This window comes from Heteronotia binoei, chromosome 15 (genome assembly GCF_032191835.1).
Source record: "Heteronotia binoei isolate CCM8104 ecotype False Entrance Well chromosome 15, APGP_CSIRO_Hbin_v1, whole genome shotgun sequence".
Classification (NCBI taxonomy): domain Eukaryota; kingdom Metazoa; phylum Chordata; class Lepidosauria; order Squamata; family Gekkonidae; genus Heteronotia; species Heteronotia binoei.
This window is the reverse complement of record NC_083237.1, coordinates 53,853,418-53,874,774: the sequence shown is the minus strand read 5'-3', so window position 1 is coordinate 53,874,774 and position 21,357 is coordinate 53,853,418. Positions and strand designations below refer to the sequence as shown.

General features: G+C 46.1%; 1 protein-coding gene across 1 annotated transcript in view; it reads left to right on the top strand.

Annotated features, from left to right (window-relative positions):
* The first annotated feature begins 375 nt into the window (after positions 1 to 375).
* The window catches only part of LOC132583972 (signal transducer and activator of transcription 5B-like), a 93,426-nt gene continuing 72,444 nt past the window's right edge, over positions 376 to 21,357 (top strand). Inside the window, 2 exon segments of the mRNA XM_060255732.1 lie at positions 376 to 408; positions 10,625 to 10,669. The gene's annotated coding sequence lies outside the window, so the exon portion shown is untranslated.

Sequence of the window (21,357 nt, the reverse complement as noted above, 5' to 3'; positions counted from 1 at the left end):
CTTTGTCCCAGATTTTTAGACCCAGTCCGCTCCTGCTTTGGGGGCCTCTCGGCGCGGAGCGGGACCGACGAAGGCGGAGGAGGGCCGCCCGGCCGCGTTGCGTCTTCGGGGCGCTCGGCGCTGCTGCCTGTTGCTGCCGCCTCTCCTCTCCTGCGTCGCGACTGCCGCGAGTTCAGTCGCCGTCCCGCCGCTCAGCCCCCGCTTTCGGGCGGGTAGGGAGGCGGGCCTGCTCGGGGGGAGAGAAGGCGAGAGGCGGGCCGCCGAGGAGGAGGCAGGAAGGGCTGTGGCCGGAGCCGGGACCGTGCCAGGGGGGCAGGGCTGCGGGACCGAGCCCGGAGGAGTCGAGCGAAGGGAAAGGAGGCGAACGTGCGTGGCCCGAGCCCTGGCAGCCGGCCCTGGCCGGCCCAGGTAAGAGACGGGCGGCTTGGGGAGGCCGGGAGAGGAAGGGCGCCTCGCCTTGGCCCTTGCTGGCAAAAGCCCAGCAGCAGCAGCGGCAGCGCCGCCTTCGTGCGTAATGTTGTTTTCGCCTTCGGTGGGCGCCACGGCCGACGCGCGTTGGGGTTGAAATGGGGATGTGTGCGCGCCCGCTGCGGAGAGCGCTTGGAAACTAGGATCCCTTTGGAGAGGGGAGCGGGGTGCCTTCCCTGCCCGCCCCCGAGGAGCCGCTGAATGCCTGGGGGGAAAGAAACACTGCTTGCTCGCTCCCCCACCCCGTGCAAGCGACAAGCCCCGAGGAGAGCGTGCGAGGGAAGAGATAAGGACCCGCTGCACACGAGTTGACACAGGAAAAGGAGGTGGCCCGGGTAGGACCCTCGCACAACCCCCAGCCGCGAAGACGAACACAAAAGAACTCCCAACGAAGCTTCCGCAATACGTTGTGTTCAGTTTGAGGCCGGTGGCACCTTTCGGGCGAAGTTTTCTTCTGGGTAGAAGGTTCCGTGCGCTGCCCCCCCCCCCCCCGAGATATTTTGTGTCGTCTGGGTTGACCCTTTTAAAGACCGGGTCAGGTGCCCTGTCTTTTAGGAGTTTACGGGTTTGCTGGCTGGTGGCATTGTTAAGAGCAGAGCAAGTCCAAAGTAGTCTTTTTAATGCCATATAAGCTGTGGAGTCTTGTGAGCCAAAATTCTACTTCATGGGCTATTGGCATTAAAGCTGTGAGCTGCTGCATGAATTAGTTTGCTCTGGGACCATTTTTTCCTGAGCTAAGACAAGAATGTGTGAGCCAGAGGCTAAAAAACTGTGAGCTCGCTCGCTCACACAAACTCAGCTTGGAGGGAACACTGATCATTTGGGGGGGGGGGAGGTGAACACTCAAACCCCTGTCATCCCTGTGAATAATGGGGAAAAATACTTTCTGAGCCAAGGTAGATCCAGGTGGTCAGCCGTGTTGGCCTGAAGCGGTAGAAAAGGTATCCTGAATAAATTTTTGTTGGCCTTAAAGATGCCACTGGACTCGAAGTCTGTTTTTCTGAGCCAAGTATACTCTTGTGCGTGTTTTCCAAAACAAAAGAGATTGGGACTTGAGTCCTGTGGAGTTCTGACTATCGGAAGCAGAGGGCTGGGGCTGGTGAAAGCTGGTGTTAAATTAAATATTGGTACTCTTGAAGGTGCTACTGGGATTTGGTTTTAATATGCTGCAACCGACAAATGGCTACCCCCCTTTGCATCCTTACTGTGGGCCCTGCTAGCCTGTAATCCTGTAAAAGAAGAACACTGTGCACCAAATCTCTTCTCTGGATATAACTGTTCGGAGGCTCACACCACTTTTCCGCTGCTTTCATTATGTCTTGAACTGTATCTGGATAATTCTTCTTAACCAGTTTTTCATATATAGATGCAGAAAAGCTCCAATTTAAATTGCAAACCCTGGAGCTGATTCTTGCGCTGAAATAGACCAAACCCTAAGTCAAATTACAATGGTAGATATTTTGGTGCTTGTCTTTTTTTTTTTTTAATGCCCTAAGAAGGCCACTGGGTGAGCACACGCACCCTGCCAGGAAGGCTAATGACAGCTGGAGTTTAGTGTGTTGCAGTGGAGATCTGTTCTGCTTTCCCTGCTGAGCTGTAAACAACACGGACTGGGCAGTGGAGGAGTGTTTACCTCTTAGGAGAAGCAGCAATAAATCTGCCATGCAGTTTCCCCTCCCTCCGGTTTCCCAAACATTTGCAGTTCCAAAGCCATATCATTGGTTCATGTGTGCTGCCTGATGTATTGCTCCACATTTGCTTCTTCCTGTGTGTCTCGGTGGCATTGTCTTCCGGAGAAAAAGTCTGAAGTTGTGGCAGTTCAGGTACACGTTGGAGAGAGAGAGCTTGTGTTCTGCATGCAGCTGTCTTCATTTTCATGTCGAATGGTTGTCATGGAGGCTTTCCACAAATGTTTTATCGTTGTCAAGAGGAGTTCTGAATTCAGAGGCGGCGAACCTCTGAATACCAGTTATGGGAGGCAGTGTCAGGGGAACATAAGAACATAAGAGAAGCCATGTTGGATCAGGCCAACGGCCCATCAAGTCCAACCCTCTGTGCCACACAGTGGCAAAAAATGTTATATACACACATACACTGTGGCTAATAGCCACTGATGGAAGACATTAGCCTCTATGCCTCACTGCCCCCACAACTGGTCACTGTGTGAAACAGGATGCTGAAAAAGATGGACCACCAGTCTGACGCAGCAAAACTCTTCTTACGTTTTTATCATGCCTAAAAAAAAAATTATCTGCCATCTTCACTGGCGCATCAGATCATGTGTGTTAGACTGAATTGCTTGGGACTTTCTTGATGATGAAAACATGTGGTATGAATGACTGCTTTCAGGGATTCAGCTGACATTTTCTGTGGGGGGAAAAAAATCTTAACATTTCTCGGCATTCTTTCATGACTGCTTTCATACATGGACTTTTTGTTGATACAACTGTTGGGAGCCTCACACTGCTTTCCTGCTGCTTTCATTATGTCTTGAACTGTATCTGGATAATTCTTCTTAACTAGTTTTTCACATATAGGTGCAGTTTTTTTTCTCCTTGCATATAGTCTAATTTCTGAGGTAATTTTGCTCTGTGTGCATGCCTGCTTAACTGCTTTGAAAGCAAATGGCTTTCAGAGCAATGTTACTTATTTCTGTAGTACTCTTCAGTGAGCAAGTTATATTTAGCTTGAGAACAATCTCTTGAGCTAGATTGGGCTGAAAAACAGAGAACATAAGAAAACAAGAACATGAGAAAATAACACCAGAAGAAGAGCCCTACTGCATCACTCCATTGGTCCATCTAGTCCAGCATCCTGTCCCATACAGTAGCCCACCCATTTCTCGGGGGGGCCAACAACAGGGCATAGAGACTGAGGCCTTCCCTTGATAACAACATAACGAGAGCCCTGCTGGATCAGTCCAGTGGTCCATCTAGTCCAGCATCCTGTCCCATACAGTAGCCCACCCATTTCTCGGGGGGGCCAACAACAGGGCATAGAGACTGAGGCCTTCCCTTGATAACAACATAACGAGAGCCCTGCTGGATCAGTCCAGTGGTCCATCTAGTCCAGCATCCTGTCTCACACAGTGGCCAACCCATTCCTCTGGAGGGCCAAAAACAGAGCATAGAAGCCAAAGCCTTCCACTGATTTTGCCTCCTGCTACCAGGATTCAGAGGTTGACTGTCCCTGAATGTATAGGTTCCCTTTAGTCACCATGGTTAGTAACCACTGATAAGACGTATCCTCTGTGAATCTATCTAACCCCTTTTTAAAGCTGTTTATTCGTGGCCATCAGTACAGCCTCTGGCATCGAATTTCACATTTAATCACTTGATATGCAAAGAAGTATTTCCTTTTGTCTGTTCTGAATTTACTGCCCATCAGCTTCATCGGATGTCCTGGAGTTCTAGAATCGTGGGAGAGGGAGAAAAAGTTCCCTTTGTCAACTCTCTCTATCCCATGCATAATTTTAGAAACCCCGTCCTGTTGCCCCTTAATAATCTCTTTTGTAACCTGAAAAATCCCAGACACTTTAGCCTTTCCTTTCCTCATAAGAGGCTTGTTCTTAACACCATGTGGCTTGGTTTTGCTTATGCTTTGAGTCTAACTATCAGATTTTCACTTAAGAATGAATGGTGATTCTGGAACATTCCCTGGTAATATGGTGCTTGCTTCTTGCATGTGTATCATCTTGAACTGTTTGCTATAAGCTATTTCGGCAGTGTCTTCCTCCACTGAGATTTGTAATATAGTGGCTAGGTTTGGATGTTGAAGCTCAGGTGACATTCTGTACCAGGGGTGGCCAGACTTGTTTAACATGAGCGACATGGAATAAATGTCAGATGTTTGACAGCCGCAAGGCATGAAGAAATATTACACACACGTCTTTATTAAAATTCTTAATAATTTCTTTGCACAGAAAGACAAAATACATACGTATGCACATTGCAACGTGACCATGCTATAAGGAGACTTTTAAAAAAGTAAAATCTGGAATGAACAGTCCCCATAAGATTAGCACAGGGAAAGGTTAGGGAATTATTCTTTTGGCACCAGTGAAAGACGGAAACGCACATGCACCATATAAATCACTGACCACTGTTTGTGTCCTTATGCATCTCTCTTTGCCTTGACACCAAGGTTAGTAAATACAGCAACTGTGAAACTAAGGGAGCCCTGCGCTACCCTCTTCAATTCCATCCCTCCTTCCAGAGGCTCCCTCAGCTTGTGCTCTCTTTCTCCACTCTAGGTCTCTGGGCAACCTCTGTAGTGGAGAAGAGCTTGCCTCTTCTCCACCACTTCACACATGGCGGAAATAGTCGCCTACCTATGGGTCAGTGCTCAGAGGCTGACTGAGGTCCCGATGCGAAGCATGTTTACTTGAGAGTAAGCCTGCATTAAGTTCCTCCTCGATCTCCGGGAGCCACACAGTATGTGACAGAGCCACATGTGGTTCCTGAGCCACAGTTTGGCCACCCCTGCTCTATACTGTGATGATCTTGACTCATCTTGAACCGGCCTCCCTTGCATGAAGAACTGTAAGCAAATGTAGTTGTACCTGATTCAGTAGCTAATGTTCTGTACATTGGTGATAGCATCAATCCGTTGGTTGAAAGGAGGAGCAAGAGCCGAATACTTTGTCTCCACTTCTCACACAACTGGTCATTGTTGATATAACAGTGCACATGAGTGTAATTGAATTGGGGCTAACAGCTTCTCAGGCCAACTTGAAATCCTTGTGGCAATTTAAAGACTGATAATTTTAAACTATTGCACATTACAGCGACAAGTCTCCTGTTTAACTTTTTTTCTGCAGCAGCCTAAAACTTTTTGGAGGAGGCTAACTCAGGCCTCAGATTCAGCACAGCTCCTGAAGCTTTCTGAGGTTTCCCCCTCCTCCCCCCCCCCCACCTGCCTACTTTGTCCATTGAATAGTAGCTGCATAACAATGCCTGGATTAGGAGAGCGGGCAGCCAGCCAGCCACCAGGGGCTTTGCCACACCCCCAGCAGCCCTCATTAACCCATGGAGAAGCCCGTACCACCCTTTCTCCACTTCTTATGTGATTTTGGGTGGTGGGTGGCTTATTGGCCTTTTGGCGGGAGGGGGGGGGTGCTCAGGAGAGCCCAGGCGAGCGAGGCCTGATTGGGTTAGCTGGATCTCTACCTAGCTCAAGCAGGCCTCGCTCGCCTGAGGCTCTTCTTTCTTGCATCGGGTTGCTTCAGACTGGGGGCGGCAGCTTATGCTAATGAATTATACTAATGAGTTCCACCACCTATTTTCCTACAAAATGACCCCTGGGTTAACTTATCTGGAAAAGTTGGTTGTGATGATAAAATGAGATCACTGGGCACCCATGTGTGTATAACTGTTGTTAGTTCTGAGACAAAGCGGAGCATTCAGATGTGCCAAGCCAGGTCTGTTATTTATTTATAGTCCGTCTTTCTTGCTGAGAACAAAGTAGGAGTCAAGGTGCACCGCTAAGACCAACAAAGTCTTATTCGGAATGCAAGCTTTCGTGTGCATGCACACTTCTTCGGATGAGGAATCAGGTACACTGAGCAGAGCTACGTATCGCTGGTTTAGAATTCAAAATGGTACAAACTTAAAATCCAGTGACAGAATAGTAAAATTAACAAATTGAGCAAACCTTTGATCTAGGTAGTATGAGCGTGAGAAACCAATAAAATAATAACATGTCAAAATTCTTGCTGAGAGTCAAGAAGAAGAAGAAGAAGAAGATATTGGATTTATATCCCGCCCTCCACTCCGAAGAGTCTCAGAGCGGCTCACAATCTCCTTTACCTTCCTCCCCCACAACAGACACCCTGTGAGGTGGGTGGGGCTGGAGAGGGCTCTCACAGCAGCTGCCCTTTCAAGGACAACCTCTGCCAGAGCTATGGCTGACCCAGGGCCATGCTAGCAGGTGCAAGTGGAGGAGTGGGGAATCAAACCTGGTTCTCCCAGATAAGAGTCTGTGCACTTAACCACTACACCAAACTGGCTCTCCAAGGTGTATTTGAATACGCACCCATGCACATAAACAGAGACAGAGACCCAAAAGTGCACGATTGTACATTATGCATAAATAACCAGCCTTTGTCATCTCTAGTGTAGCCAGCAAACAGAACCCAAGGTGGAATTGTGCAAATGAAGATAAGCAGTGTTCTCAATTGTTCCTGTTGATTTACTGAAATGTAAATACGTAGATTTTGGGAGTTCTGTGTCTGAGCAAGCAATAGCTGCTTCCTGCCGCAGACATTTGGATATGTTGTCATGTCCCTCATTACAGGCCACTTGCTTCCTTCAATAAGCCAAAGTAAATGATTTCAAATCGTACCCTTGGGGAGCCCAGATCTGACCATGGCAATGGGGTTGCCGGGTGCAGAGTCCACATTTAGCCCTTTGTGCCAACAAAAGTAAATAGCTGTAACAGTTATAGGGGGATAGATGCATTTGAGGGCAGAATGCCCATAGATTTCTGTTCCCCCTTCCCCGAGCTGTTCCCGGTCTCAATTGTATATGACCCCTCCCATCACACATAATGTCAGTCAATTTTCTCGGAATAAAATGATAACATTAAATCTTCATGGCTCAACAGAGACTTTTTAATGCTGGTTCTGAGTGGTTACTCTGTCATTCCCTGCTCTTTTAGAGGCAGTTTTGAAGGCAAAAGTCAAGCTACTGCTCCTAAGTGAGGTGTACTTTTCATGAGCCCATAGGATGTGTTGATTCCTCCGGAGGTTAAATGAAGAATTACAGAAGTCGTTTCAAATTGTGCGGTGCGATTGGTATTGCATTTAGCCTCCAGTTCCCATTTTTGAAGCCTTAAGCTCTCTGTGCTTTCTTTTGTACGGACAGAGATTTTGGGCCTTCTTCAGCTCCGTAGCAGACTGCAAGCCCGGCTTTTTGGCCTTCACTGCATTACGTTCATTATTTATTGCGCTCCTATCCTGAACTCCTCCTAGCTAACATGGCTAAACTCAGGCTATTGTAGTTTGGACGTTTTATGAGAAGACAAGAGTCACAGGAAAAGGCAATAATGCTAGGAAAGGATGAAGGCAACAGAAAAAGAGGAAGACCCTGACTCAGGGAAGCCACGGCCCTCTGTTTGCAAGACCTGAGAATGGCTGTTAATGTGATGGCTTTTTGGAGGACGTTGATTCATAAGGTCACCATAAATTGGAAGCGACACCCACTTCTATCCTTCCCTTTCACTCAGGGGCTAAAGGTAGTGTGCATTATTCTCCTCCTCCACTTCACCAGCACCCTCTGTGAGACAGGTGTTGCTAAGAAAGAGTTACTTGCCCAGGGTCACCCAGCATGACAGAATGGGGTTTTGAATCTAGGCCTCTCAGATCCTAGTTTGGCACCTTAAACACAGTGCTACATCAGCTACCCACGCAGTGTGGTGTAGTGGTTAAGAGTGGTGGCCTCTAATCTGAAGAACCGGGTTTAATTCCCCATTCCTCCTCCACATGCAGCCAGCTTGGTGACCCTTAGGCCAGTAACAGTTCTCTCAGAGCTGTTCGCTCAGGAGCAGTTATCTCGAGAGTTCTCTCAGCTCCACTTACCCCACAAGGTGTCTGTTGTGGGGAGAGGAAGGGAAGGAGATTGTAAACTGCTTTGGCACCTTAAACACAGTGCTACATCAGCTACCCACGCAGTGTGGTGTAGTGGTTAAGAGTGGTGGCCTCTAATCTGAAGAACCGGGTTTGATTCCCCATTCCTCCTCCACATGCAGCCAGCTTGGTGACCCTTAGGCCAGTAACAGTTCTCTCAGAGCTGTTCGCTCAAGAGCAGTTATCTCGAGAGTTCTCTCAGCTCCACTTACCCCACAAGGTGTCTGTTGTGGGGAGAGGAAGGGAAGGAGATTGTAAGCTGCTTTGAGACTCCTTAAGGTGAAAAAGGAGGGGTATATCAAAAAGCCTCTTATTGAAGAATTGAATTTCTGCTTGGTACGCAGTTGTTAAAGGAGCGTAAGTTTGTTCTTCCAAAACAATGAAGACAGTGAAGCAGTTTTCTTGTACCTGTTGCCTTGTATGTTTCAGGATTGTTTTATTGTTCTCAAAACAAATAACAATAGAACAGTAGTCCAGGTTGTCCATTGCCAATTCTATGCTATGTCTCAAAACTGGACTGTTAAGGATAGGGTCCCAGATAAGTCTGGCTTCAATTAATATCTGGCTCAAGCTTTGCCATCGCCCTTCCGATATTGCCTCATTAATTTTTAAGGATGGGTACTGTTCCACCTGCTTAGGGCTATCCATCAAAGTGACCACGTTGGGCTTCTCGCCTGAGTCCCTTCAGATAATGGCCCTAGACCAGGGATGGCCAAACTGTTGCTCTGGAGCCACATGTGGCTCTTTCACACATATTGTGTGGCTCTCAAAACCCCCACCGCCCTGTCAGCCAGCTTGGGGAAGGCATTTGTCTCTTTAAATCATTTCGCCAAGCCAGCCAGTGGCTTGGAGAATGCATTTAAAGTTGTTTTCTTCCCACCTCTTCTCCCCTCCATCTATTTGCCTTCCTTCCTGCCTGCCTGCCTGCCTTCCTGCCTGCTTTCAAACATCCGATGTTCATGTCTTGTGGCTCTCAAACATCTGATGTTCATGTCTTGTGGCTCTCAAACATCTGATGTTCATGTCTTGCAGCTCTCAGACATCTGACGTTCATGTCTTGTGGCTCTCAGACATCTGATGTTCATGTCTTGTGGCTCTCAAACATCTGATGTTCATGTCTTGTGGCTCTCAAACATCTGATGTGTATTCTGTGTGGCTCTTATCTTAAGCAAATTTGGCCACCCCTGTCCTAGACCAAGCTAGGGCCATAGTTAAGCAGAGAATGCTTGACATAGAGGGACAGAATGATATCATGAAAGTTTCGAAATGTTATGCCCTTCCGCAAAAGAGAGATGTAGTGGCCCCAGCCTCTTATCTGATGAGTTTTGACAATTCCATCATGCAGAAGGGCCTTTTCTATGGCCCGATGTAACATCTTTACGTATTTGCCCATGTGGTGTGGGTATGGTGGAAATGATTAAACATGCCCTGTTCAGGTATAGCCTTTATAATGAAATACACACCAAATACTGACAATTCATATTGGTAAAATTCAAGGGCCTCTCGGAATCCGAAACTAGGAATATACTTCTAGCAGATTCCCATCCACAAGTCACTCTTGCATGTTCTAGATTTCTACTCGCAGCTTCTAGAATATGCAAAGATTATCTAAAAGAGCGATCCTGAGGTGCAAAGGACTTCCATATCTTTTTGTCGTTGGCTTGACATTAGTTCTTTTAAAATCAATATAATATTTTATGTAATTGTCTGTATCGCATGCGGGTCACGCTTTTAAAAATGTGTTCGTATTGGCTATGCGTCGTAACATTAATACATTTGATTTGATTGTTTGTTGAGAATGCTTGATTGCTACTGTGGGCTTCCAGCACAGTTAGTACATTACTGGAGCAGGGGTGAGAGTGTACCGAAGGATATTGGGGAAACATAGGAAGCTGGACATGTTAGATGTTCTCTTGCACTGCATTTACTAGGCCTGATTTGCTTGCATTAGACACCTGGAGGTATTTACTCTGTAGGTCCACTTTTTTAATAGGATTCCTGTTTGCACTGGCACACCGGCTTCATGAGGTGCTTCACAGTCTGGATTGTGCAGGGCTGATCTAGATAGCTGGTTATGCCCTTAGGCCTTGGGCTGCTTTCGTTCCCTTCCGCTAGAACAATGCTGCCCCTCTGGAGTGCTCGAGATATGCTTCTTGAATTCTAATATAGAAGCCAGTTTTTCCCCTCATTCTGTTAACCAGGTCGGTTTTTGTAGCTTCTGTGAGTCACGATCCTACCATGATTTAGCCATATCAGAGGCTTTATCAAGGCTTGGTATCATTTTTGCGTAGCCAAGGAGCTGATCTCACGGCAGGATATTTCCACAAGACTGTAGTTCTTCTTTGCAGGGTGACTGGAAAAATGACTTCTGTGCAGTGGGAGAAAGGGAGCTGTGTGAACTGTAATGACACTTAATACCTCCAGAGTTGATTTCATTTGGAGCACACTTGTATGTTCTACTGGAGCCCCAATTGCATTAGACTAAAAACAATTTTGTGTCTCTCTCCCTCCCCCCCCCTTTTGGTTTTCCAGTGGTGTGGTGTGCAAGAGCTCCAGTCAAAGCAAGGAACAGTGGAGGTAGGTGCTATGGAAACCCGAGTCATGCTCATTGCCTTGGTTGTACTGTGGTGCTTTTCTACTCTGTCATTGCCTGTTTGTTTGCTTTCGTCCTCCTTTATCCCTGGATCTCTTTTGTGCTTTGCCTGAGAGCCGTGTACTCTGTGAGATCAGGATTTTGCTGAATGGGCAGCTCAAGTTCTTAGAGGGTGCAGAAAGCGTGGTATGGGGCAGCAGTAAACATATTTTGGGGAAGTAGTGTATTGGCCTGTGTCATGCTGCTGAAATGCCAAAATATTCCACATCTATAGAATCTTTCCCATCTACATGCCTACCGATGCCTTCAAAAAGAAGTCTAATATGCCAGAAACGAGCCAGAGCTGCCAAAGAGGTGGTTTGTTAGCTCAACAACGATGTGACTTTTACCCTTTTTATTGATCTTTGGCTTTTACCCTTTTTGTTGATTTTTATTTGACTTTTACCCCTTTTTATTGATCTTCCCCATGTTCTCAAGGATTCCAAAATTTCTTTTCCTGGCCATTCTGCCAATAGGATCAAGCCCTTCGTACTACTAGAACCTTTTCACCCCAACCCCATTTCCTGTGGTTCTTCCTTCCTATCACCATTACCTAAGTTTCAGGCTTCTTGGTCATAGCCTACCATGTCGTCCATGCTTCAGCTGCATGCTGTCATTTCCTTATGCACATTCTGTGATGTAATGGAGCAGGCCAACCAATGGCTAGGTGGGAAGGCAGTAGATTCTGGCCATTTGTGCTCTCTTATATACATTATACTGAAAGCGTGCTAACTATGAGCATAAAATGTCTGCCCTCACAGTGTATAGTACTTCTGTTCGTCTTAGTGCTTTCTGACAGTTTAGCCCAAGAGTGGCCAAACTTGCTTAACATAATAGCCACAGAGAATAAACATCAAGTGTTTGAGAGCCGCAAGACATGAACGTCAGATATTTGAGAACCGGAAGGAAGGAAGGAAGGAAGGAAGGAAGGAAGGAAGGAAGGAAGGAAGGAAGGAAGGAAGGAAGGAAGGAAAAACAAAAACAAATGGGGGAGGTGGAAGTGGAAAGAAGATATTGGATTTATATCCTACCCTATACTCTGAATCTCAGCGTCTCAGAGCAGTCACAATCCCTTTACCTTCCCCACCTCCCCACAACAGACAAACTGTGAGGTAGGTGGGGCTCTTACAGCAGCTGCCCTTTTAAGGACAACTCCTACGAGAGCTGTGGCTGACCCAAGGCCATTCCAGCAGGTGCAAGTGGAGGAGTGGGGAATCAAACCTGGTTCTCCCAGATAAAAGTCCACGCACTTAACCACTACACCAAAATGGCTCTCTTTAAATCTAAGACATTGACATAGCTTGGAGAAGAGATTTAAAGAGAGAAATGCCTTCTCCAAGCTGGCTGATGGGGCAGTGGGGGCTTCCAGAGCCACACAATATGCGTGAAAGAGCCGCATGTGTCTCCCAAGCCACAGTTTGGCCACCCCAGTTTAGCCGGTATCCGAAGTATGGGAAATGAAAGCTGGTGACATGGCATGTAGAAACTCAAATCAGAGAGGAGTGTCATGTAAATGAGCTGGGTATTTAAAGAATGATGAATAGTAAACCGGCAGGAACTACCAAAACCTGCTCTAGGAGGAACTGAAGTCCTTACTAGAGGCCAGTTATCTCCCTCTCTGTGCATATATGCAGATCCTTTATGAAAACACTGTGTTTTGCTCAGTCATCAGTGTGGGGAAATAGGGTGTTGCTATTGTGTGTTTTGTGTCTGTCCTTCATTGTTTTTAATGATGAAAGAGAAAAAAATGTGTGTTTTAAAAAAAATGTTTAAAACGCAAATAGTTTTTAAAAAGCAGACTGTTGCACACATAGCCAAGTGCCTATTTAAAAATAAAGAGCAGAGTAGAGAAAGCAGCTTTGAGTACTTTGGCTCAGCACATAACAAGCCCTGGCTATAGAGGGAGTGTATTTGGGCATAATTGCTTCAGAGTTAGGGAGAGAATCATCATTTATAGCAGTGCCCCCCAACCTTTTTGGCACCAAGGACCCATTTTGCGGAAGACAATTTTCCCAGGACCGATGGGGGTGCTGGGGTTTTTCTTCCCCAGGCTGTCCCCACACCCCATCCCTGCTCCCCCATGGGGGGTCTTTAAATGAGGAGTAGGCAAAAGTCTCTGCCTCACTCTGTGGCCTGGTTGCTAACAGGGCACGGACTGGTACCGGTCCACGGACTGGGGGTTGGGGACCCCTGATTTATAGGAACGAATTTGTCTTTGGAAAGAGGACAAGAAGAAATGTTGATGTTTGGGGACGATTTAACGTTCTGTTGGTCCCGCCGGCTTACCCGCCTGATTTGTGATGAAACTGAAGTATGCCCTCATCCCAGTGAATGCAGTGATCAATAATGGGATCACAGTGAAGATGCATTACAAGAAACAGACAACATAACCGTGATGTCAATAGGCTACCATGCTTTTTTATATATCCAGTATGTACGGAGAGTGTTTTGGCCAGCAATGAAACGAAAGGCTTTGCACATGCTTTTAGTAAAAGAAACTGGCTTAGTCCATTATATACAGCTCAACGAGAGGAAGACATTAACAATACTGATGAAGTGGCAACACGAAACGCTTCTGTTTTTGTAACTAGTTATTTGTATGCTGTACTACTAAATTACTATGGGCTCTGTTGAATATGGTTTAATTGTTTCTTTTGGTTGTTAGTTACTGTGGATTTTTGTGTCAAAAGATATTTGTAAATTCAGAAGTACTTTTATATTTAAAAAGTATGTAAATTCAAAAGTAATTATATATTAAAAAGTATGGTAGCCTATTCTCATCCCAATGAAGGGCAGTCAGCAGTACAAATGTGGACACTTTGATCCCAGCGGAAGCTGGTTTCAGGTAGCCGGCACAAGGTTGACTCGGCCTTCCATCCTTTTGAGGTCGGTAAAATGAGTACCCAGCTTGCTGGGGGAAAAGCGTAGATGACTGGAGAAGGCAATGGCAAACCACCCCATAAAAAAGTCTGCTGTGAAAACATTGTGATACGACATCACCCCAGAGTTGGAAACGACTGGTGCTTGCACAGGGGACTACCTTTATCTTTTTACTAATAAGCAACCCCCTCCCCCCACACAAAAAAAATTGTGGTGGTGGTGCTGTGGTGACTGACCTTAGCTTGGGCCATAATCATACTGACCTACTGCGTGAAAGACCAGTTACTTCGACCTGCCATGTGGAAGACCAGCTACTTCGACATCTGGAAAGGTGCCCTGGCTCTAAACCAGCTGTCTTTTCCTACCTCCTGCTTAAGAACTCAGCTTACCTGGGGCAGCAGGGATAGGAGGGAGGAGGTTGTGGTTTTGTGGGGTTTGCAGATAGAGCTGTGTCGTCCATCTTCTGCCACTATCTGGCTCCACTGTGATGGAAATGCAGAAGTTAAGAGCTGGTGCTTATATTGTATATGCATGGGTCTATTTTGTATATATGACCAGGGCTTTTATTGTAGCAGGTACTCCTTTACATATTAGGCCACACACCCCTGATCTAGCCAATCCTCCAAGAGCTTACAGGGCTCTTAACACAGGTCCTACTGTTAGCTCAAGGAGGATTGGCTACATCAGGGTGTGTGTGGCCTAATATGCAAAGGAGCTCCTGCTACAAAAAAAGCCCTGTGACTGACAAAATGGCAGCCATTACAAATAGATTGGATGTCTGCATAGGGAGGGGTTGCACATTTCAAGAACCACTGTCGTAGGAGGAGGAGAAAGTTTTGCCCTGCCTGTAGCAGCGTGTCTGTTTTATTTCCATGTAGGAGTAAATGGCATCTGTTCAGCCACGTAATCTAAAGTAAAGGGATTCCACAGGGTTGTAGTGGTATGGGAAGCACCCCAATCATTTTAATATAGGGGATCCAGACCAAAACAAAATCACACGTGAAGCTGTTTGCCTATCTCCATCTTGAGTTCTGTTTCCTGTGCCTGTGTTCTTGTAGATGCATGGAGGATAAGTCTGTCAGCGACTATTAGACATGGTGGCTGAGGGGAATGTGCACAGTCAGAGACACTGATACTCTGAATCCCAGAGCCAGAAGGCAGCATCAGGGGAAGGCCTCAGCCTCCGCGCTCTGTTGTTGACTCTCCAGAGGAACTGGATGCTGGACTAGATGGACCACTTGTCTGAGGGCTCTCCATACGTTCTTATCTGGGAAAGGCCTCAGCCTCTGTGCCCTGTTGTTTGCTGTCCAGAGGAAGTCTTTGGCACAGTGTGAGGCAGGATGCTGGACAAGATGGACCACTGGTCTCATCCAGCAGGGCTCTTTTTTATGTTCTTATGCCTAGTTCCTCTTACTAGCGTTAAACCTGTACGTTGGACTGCAGCTGAGAGTCACATGATTGGACACTGCTCCGTACAAAACTGTTCCAAAAAAAGCAGTGTGGGAGGTGACAGGAATTGGCTTTGGGGAGTATATGTGTACACATGCACACACAAGACAGGGGAGTGTGTTTGTACATCTACATATGCACAGACAAGTTAAAAATTTCTATAGGGATAAGGAATTAGGAGACAGTACACGGCATAAGGCTACCAAGTTCCAAGACTAGATCACCAGTTTTGCTGTTTGTCCTGAACCAGAAACATTATTTTAATCTGCATGTATTATGTCTGTGAGATATTTTAAATTCGTTGTGTTTAAGTTGATTTGTTTTATTTATAGTTATTGCAGTGTTTTAACGTTGTAAGCCTCCCTGAGCCCGCTCTGTGGGATAGGGTGGGGTATAAATCACAATTTAAATTAAATCATTCAAGTACATGGACTGCTCGGGCTTGGGGTTGGCATTATATGGGAGAGTTTGAGGGAAGACATTGGGGTGTTCAACTATGAATCCCTGCCTTTCATGTCTCTGTCTGTCTTTCTTTCTCTCTCTGTGCAGAGTACTAAGCAGACCACCAAGGAATACGCTCCTTCTAAGCTGTGGAGTCTTGTGAGAAAAATTGTACTTTGTGAGCTATTGGCATTAAAGTAGTGAACTACCGCATAAATTAGTTTGCTCTGGGGCCGTTTGTCCTGAGCTAAGACAAAAATGTGTGAGCCAGAGGCTAAAAAACTGCAAGCTAGCTCACACTAAGCTTAGAGAAGAAGAAGATGATATTGGATTTATATCCAGCCCTCCATTCCGAAGAGTCTCAGAGCGGCTCACAATCTCCTTTACCTTCTTCCCCCACAGGTGAGGTGGGTGGGGCTGGAGAGGGCTCTCACAGCAGCTGCCAAAGCTATGGCTGACCCAAGGCCATGCTAGCAGGTGCAAGTGGAGGAGTGGGAAATCAAACCCGGTTCTCCCAGATAAGAGTCCGCACACTTAACCACTACACCAAACTTGCTCTCAAGGGAACAGCAGGCAGCGGTAAACCTCATCTGAACTCCTCTTCCCTTAAAAACTCTACAGCAGGGGCATTAGACGTGTAGCCTGAGGGCCAAATCAGGCCCCTGGAGGGATCATATCAGGCCTGCAAGCAACTCACTGTCATCTGCTTCTTTCTCTCTCTCTTGCTTCCTTCCACATCATAGCTTGCTTTGCCAAGTTTGCTCAATCACACAGGAGCTACAGAGCAAAGCTTCTGTTTTCTCCATTGACTTACCAGCACACGAAGCAACTTACGTACAAAAGTTCACAATGCCCAGGCATTTCATTTTTCCCTCTGGGTCTTAGGCTCAAAGCATTGACCTTGAGATTTCTGTAATGAATTTCAATAGATGAAAAGTAGGTTTGCAACTTGCACACACCTGAGCAGCATACTCAAGACTGCTACAGCACAGACATTGTCTCCTGATTTTGATGCAATAAGTCAGAGCAAGAGATGTTAAATAACTGTTAAAACAATATCTTTTAAGCGTATTTTATTTTAAGTTTTAAAAAACCCCTTTAATTGTGTTTGTCTGTGTCCTTTATAAAGTTTATATCTCCCCTACCTGGTGTTACATTTTATGACACATGTGACCCAGCCCAACAAGGCCTCATCTATGTCAGATCTGGCCCTCATAAGAAATGAGTTTGACACCCCTGCCCTACAGGGTGACCATAAGTCACCTGCGACTTGGAAGCACTTTACTCATGTGCACAAACATACTTTTTCTCTATTTGCATGTTAAGAAGTTGCTGGAATGTGACTTCCTGTTTGGCTTGGAAGACAGGCTGCAGCTCCCTAGTAAGGGGGATTTTATTTTCACTGTTCAGGGTATGAAAGACCTCTCTGGGGGGGGGGGGGGGGTCTATGCCCATTAATCTTAGTCAAAGATTAATCCAAGACGACGTCAAATTCCTTTAGCTGTTGATTTTGATTTGGGGGAAGACAGGGAGCTGCCTTCTTCAGATCTTGAGATCCGGCGACAGAAGGATCGTCTGCCATTTGTCTACAGTGGAATTAAAGTCAAGAAGTTGCTGGAATGTGTGTCGTTAGGGTTGAAGAAGCAATCTCAAACTTGGAGATGGGCTGGAAGGCACTAATCACTAATAATCTGTTCTGATACTTAAGGATTCCCCTTCTATGTCTGAAGAAGGGCCCCTTCATTATGTTTTCCAAGCTTTGCTGGTCCAAATAGAGGTAGACGTTTATAGAAAGTTTAGATTATGCCAGGATTTCCTAGCCCAGGTGCTTCTTTTCATGATTAAAATTTGGCCAGAGGAGCGCTGTGACTAATAAAGGCCATGTACGTCTCAGTGGGTTCCAGTTAAAACATACAGGCAACGGATTAAATTTCTTTAAAAGCTGGAATGTACATGTGATTTTACTTTGGCAACATTTGGCGCTTCCAGTTGGTTGGCATTTGAAACTGTGGGAAGGGTTGAAAACGAGACTGTCAAAATGCCACTCTGACTCAAGATTAGGAAAGCTGTATTAACTCTGTGTGTGATGTGACTCTGTGTGTGACTGGGTGCATTTCTGGATCTGGTAACCATATGAATGTTGATTGAGGAATGAAGGGGGGGGGAGTACAGCTTTGCCCAGCAGCCAGAGTCCAATTTTATGGCTTCTTTGCGTGTCATATGCTATAACTGGGTGGTGTGTACTCTACCATCAGGCTCTGTGCCTCTAATGTATCCACCTCAGATATAAAATTAAGCATCCTGAGCATCTGAGATGAACTTGAAAAGCTGTGAGCAGTAAAACTGGTGAAATTTCAGGAATCTGAGAACAGCTGAGCAGGATTTCCTGAGGTCAAGTCATTTATTGTCCCTCATGGGTATATATGCAAATGAATGTGTATGAACATTTTGTATTAATTATTCAGGTTGCAGATTTTAGCTTGCTTCTGTGAAAAATTTGCAAATTTTTTACATTCGGAGCGTGCACAGCCCCGCCTATAATGTGGTGGGTATGACTGAATTTCAGTTACGTGTTTTATGAGTAGGATCTTCAGCAGGGGTGGCCAAACTTGTTTAATGTGAGTGTGACGGAACCGGCCCGATTCTGCCTTCAGGCCCGGTCCCGTCAGCTCCCTATTGAGTCGCCAACTCCTGGAGGGAGCTATTTCTCCTCCTGCCCCTTGGGCTCGCTGCCACCACCTGCTCAGTCCCGGGGTTCAGATTGAGAGGAACAGGACTCCCAATCCCCCTCTCCAGCTGTGAGGCTAAGCCACATAGCTGAAGGCTTGGGGGAACGGGAGCGGTTCCAGAAGGGGGTCCGGAGCGGCCTTAGATTGGAACCGGTTCACCAAGTAGCTGTGGATCAGGAAGTGGGATCGTCCGAGACTCTCGCAGAACAGGTTGTCTTGAAGCAGGGCAGACAGGAATCCTGGGAAGCTGTGGGACCTTCCAGGCAAGAGGGGGATTGGGAGTCCTGTTCCTCTCAATCTGAACCCCGGGACTGAGCAGGTGGTGGCAGCGAGCCCAAGGGGCAGGAGGAGAAATAGCTCCCTCCAGGAGTTGGCGACTCAATAGGGAGCTGACGGGACCGGGCCTGAAGGCAGAATCGGGCCGGTTCCGTCACAGTGAGAATAAACGACAGATGTTTGAGAGCTGGAAGGAAGGAAGAAAAATAGATGGGGGAGGGACAGGTGGAAAGAAAGCAGCTTTAATTTTAAATTAATTCTCCAAGTCACCAGCCGGCTTGGCTTGAATAAGGGATTTAAAGAGACAAATGCCTCCTCCAAGGTGACCAACAAGGCTTCAAGAGCCACACAATATGTGTAAAAGAGCCACGTGTGGCTCCCGAGCTGCAGTTTGGCCACCCCTGATCTTCAGAATTCTGCCACTCAATAGTGGCTTGGGTCTTCATCCAGCCAAAGACCATCCTAAGTTGTTCATCTGTAAGCAACTCAAAAAAAAAATAACACTTTTCCTTCCTTGTAGATGTCTGGCCTAAGGCACTCCAGGTTTCTCAAGTTTTTTCCTGGTGAGGAGGAATTAAAACTGGAGTTTCTCCAAGTATATGCTAATATTCTGAAACGATTTCGCCACACTTGGCTCACTGGGAATGCCCTTCCTCAAAATTGTCTCTCTTGTGCCAAACTTAAGCTGCAGTTCTAAGAACACTTTCCTGGAAATAAGTGCTGCTGAATAAAAAGAGACTTCTGGGTAGATCTGGTTAGGATTGCTCCCTAATAACCTTTCAGAGTTTATAAATTGGGGCATCACAGGGCTTTAGATGGTGGCTGGAAGGAATCAGCCCTTGCAGGTGGTGAGAGACATTTAGCTCGGTCTACTAATAATCCGGCTGGACTCTGTGTGGATAGCGAAAGCTGTATTACAGACAAGATAGGCGTTTCTGTGTACTTGTGGGGGGAACCCCCTAGGCATTGCAGGAAAATGTAGCTTTGTAAATTAAAGAGAAGGGGGGGGGGGAAACCCCTTTTAAAAAGTCTGAGGAACACGCTTCAGAAGACACATTCTGTTGAGAACAGCCAGCATTGGTTGAACAGCTTGGCTTTTGGTTAAACTGCAAGCCATGGCAGTGTGCTGGGTGGCCTTGGGCCAGTACTGTCTCTCAGCTGAGCCTACCTCACAGGGTGGTTGTTAGGATAAAATGGAGGAGTGGAAAACTATGTTAGCCACTTTGGGGAGAAAAGGGGTAATAAGTAAATAGGTAAGCAAAAAGAAAGGAGGATGGATGGGGAAAATCAGCCTTCTCAAGGCCCTAAGAACTAGAAAATACTGGGGAGCAGGGCTTTTTCGGCAGCAGGAATTCCTTTGCCCATTAGGCCACGCCCCTTGATGTAGCCAATCCACTTGGAGTTTACAGTAGGCCCTGTACTAATAGCCCTGTAAACTTGGAGGATTGGCTACATCAGGGGTGTGTGGCCTAATATGTAAAGGAGCTCCTGCTACAAAAGCCCTGTGGGTAGGGTAGGATTTCCTGATGGTTTCCTTTACCCATGATTCCTTGCGCTAGTGCATACATTTCTGTTTTGTGGTTCTAAGTGTAGGATTGCAATGATTGCAGGTGGGGTTATGGCAAAAGGGCTGCCATAAGACGGGATTCATCTCAAAACCAAGGCAGGGAAGACCTAAAAATTAAGAGAATGCAGGAAATTTCTAACAGCAAATGTGGGGGGAACAGAGGTCCTGGAAAGTTATATCACACATGACAGGGCACACAGATTGGGTCTGGCGTCTAAACTCTTTAACAGAAGTGGGTTCTCCTCAGCTTCACTCTGTGTAGTGCCTGATTTAGATTGGGGCCACAGTGTGTGTAAAAAAGGGGGCTTTGAGCTCCCCCTCTCCACACCATATACCAGGGCATTCATGGTCCAGATATTGTCTGTTTAATACCATTTGATGTCTAGGGAAATGGTGAAATGGGAAAGCTGAAGCCAAAGTGGGAAGTATGAATGCAGAAACTGAGAGGCCACAATTTCTAACTGATTGTTAAAAGGATGGGGACCCCTGGCTCCAGTCGAACCAGTGTATTATATAGCAGGGGTGGCCAACGGTAGCTCTCCAGATGTTTCTTGCCTACAACTCCCATCAGCCCCAGCCATGCTGGCCGGGGCTGATGGGAGTTGTAGGCAAGAAACATCTGGAGAGCTTCCCTTGGCCCCCCCCTGTTATATAGCATGTGTATCAGACCTTAATATTAATAGACCTTAATATTACATGACCCGCCTGAAGTAGCACCATTGTCATTTATCTGATTGTTTTATTGTTTTAATATTGTTTTTGTTTACTGTCTATTTTATGCTGTTAGCCGCCTTGAGTCTGTACAGAATGGGTGGGATATAAATATAACATAAGTAAGTAAGTAAGTTAATAGAGGGGAATGCAGATGGCCAAGTGAGGGATTCGCTGAACTGCAAGAAGATCGAAATGACTGACTTGGAGCATCCCCTCTTCTGATCTGCTGTGATGCCATAAACTATTCTGGAAGGAAAATTTTGGCCCTGAGCCTAAGGCCAAAAAGGATTGTGTGCTTTTCATGTGGAGGGATGGATTTTGAGTAAAAAACTTTGTGTAATGTTTCATTTAGATTTTTTACAAATTTGCTGTAGGAATCTTTGCTTGTTACAGTATTGTTTCGTAATATGTTCAGTTAAATTTTTGTATTATATCAATTTTATAATTTTTATTGTTTTAAACGACAAAAGAAAAAAGCAATGCAGAGAATTCATAAAAAGGGGGAAAGGGGCATTGACTGAATGGGGAAAATAGAAACAGAAAGAAGTACAAATATGTCAATTATAATTCTACCTCC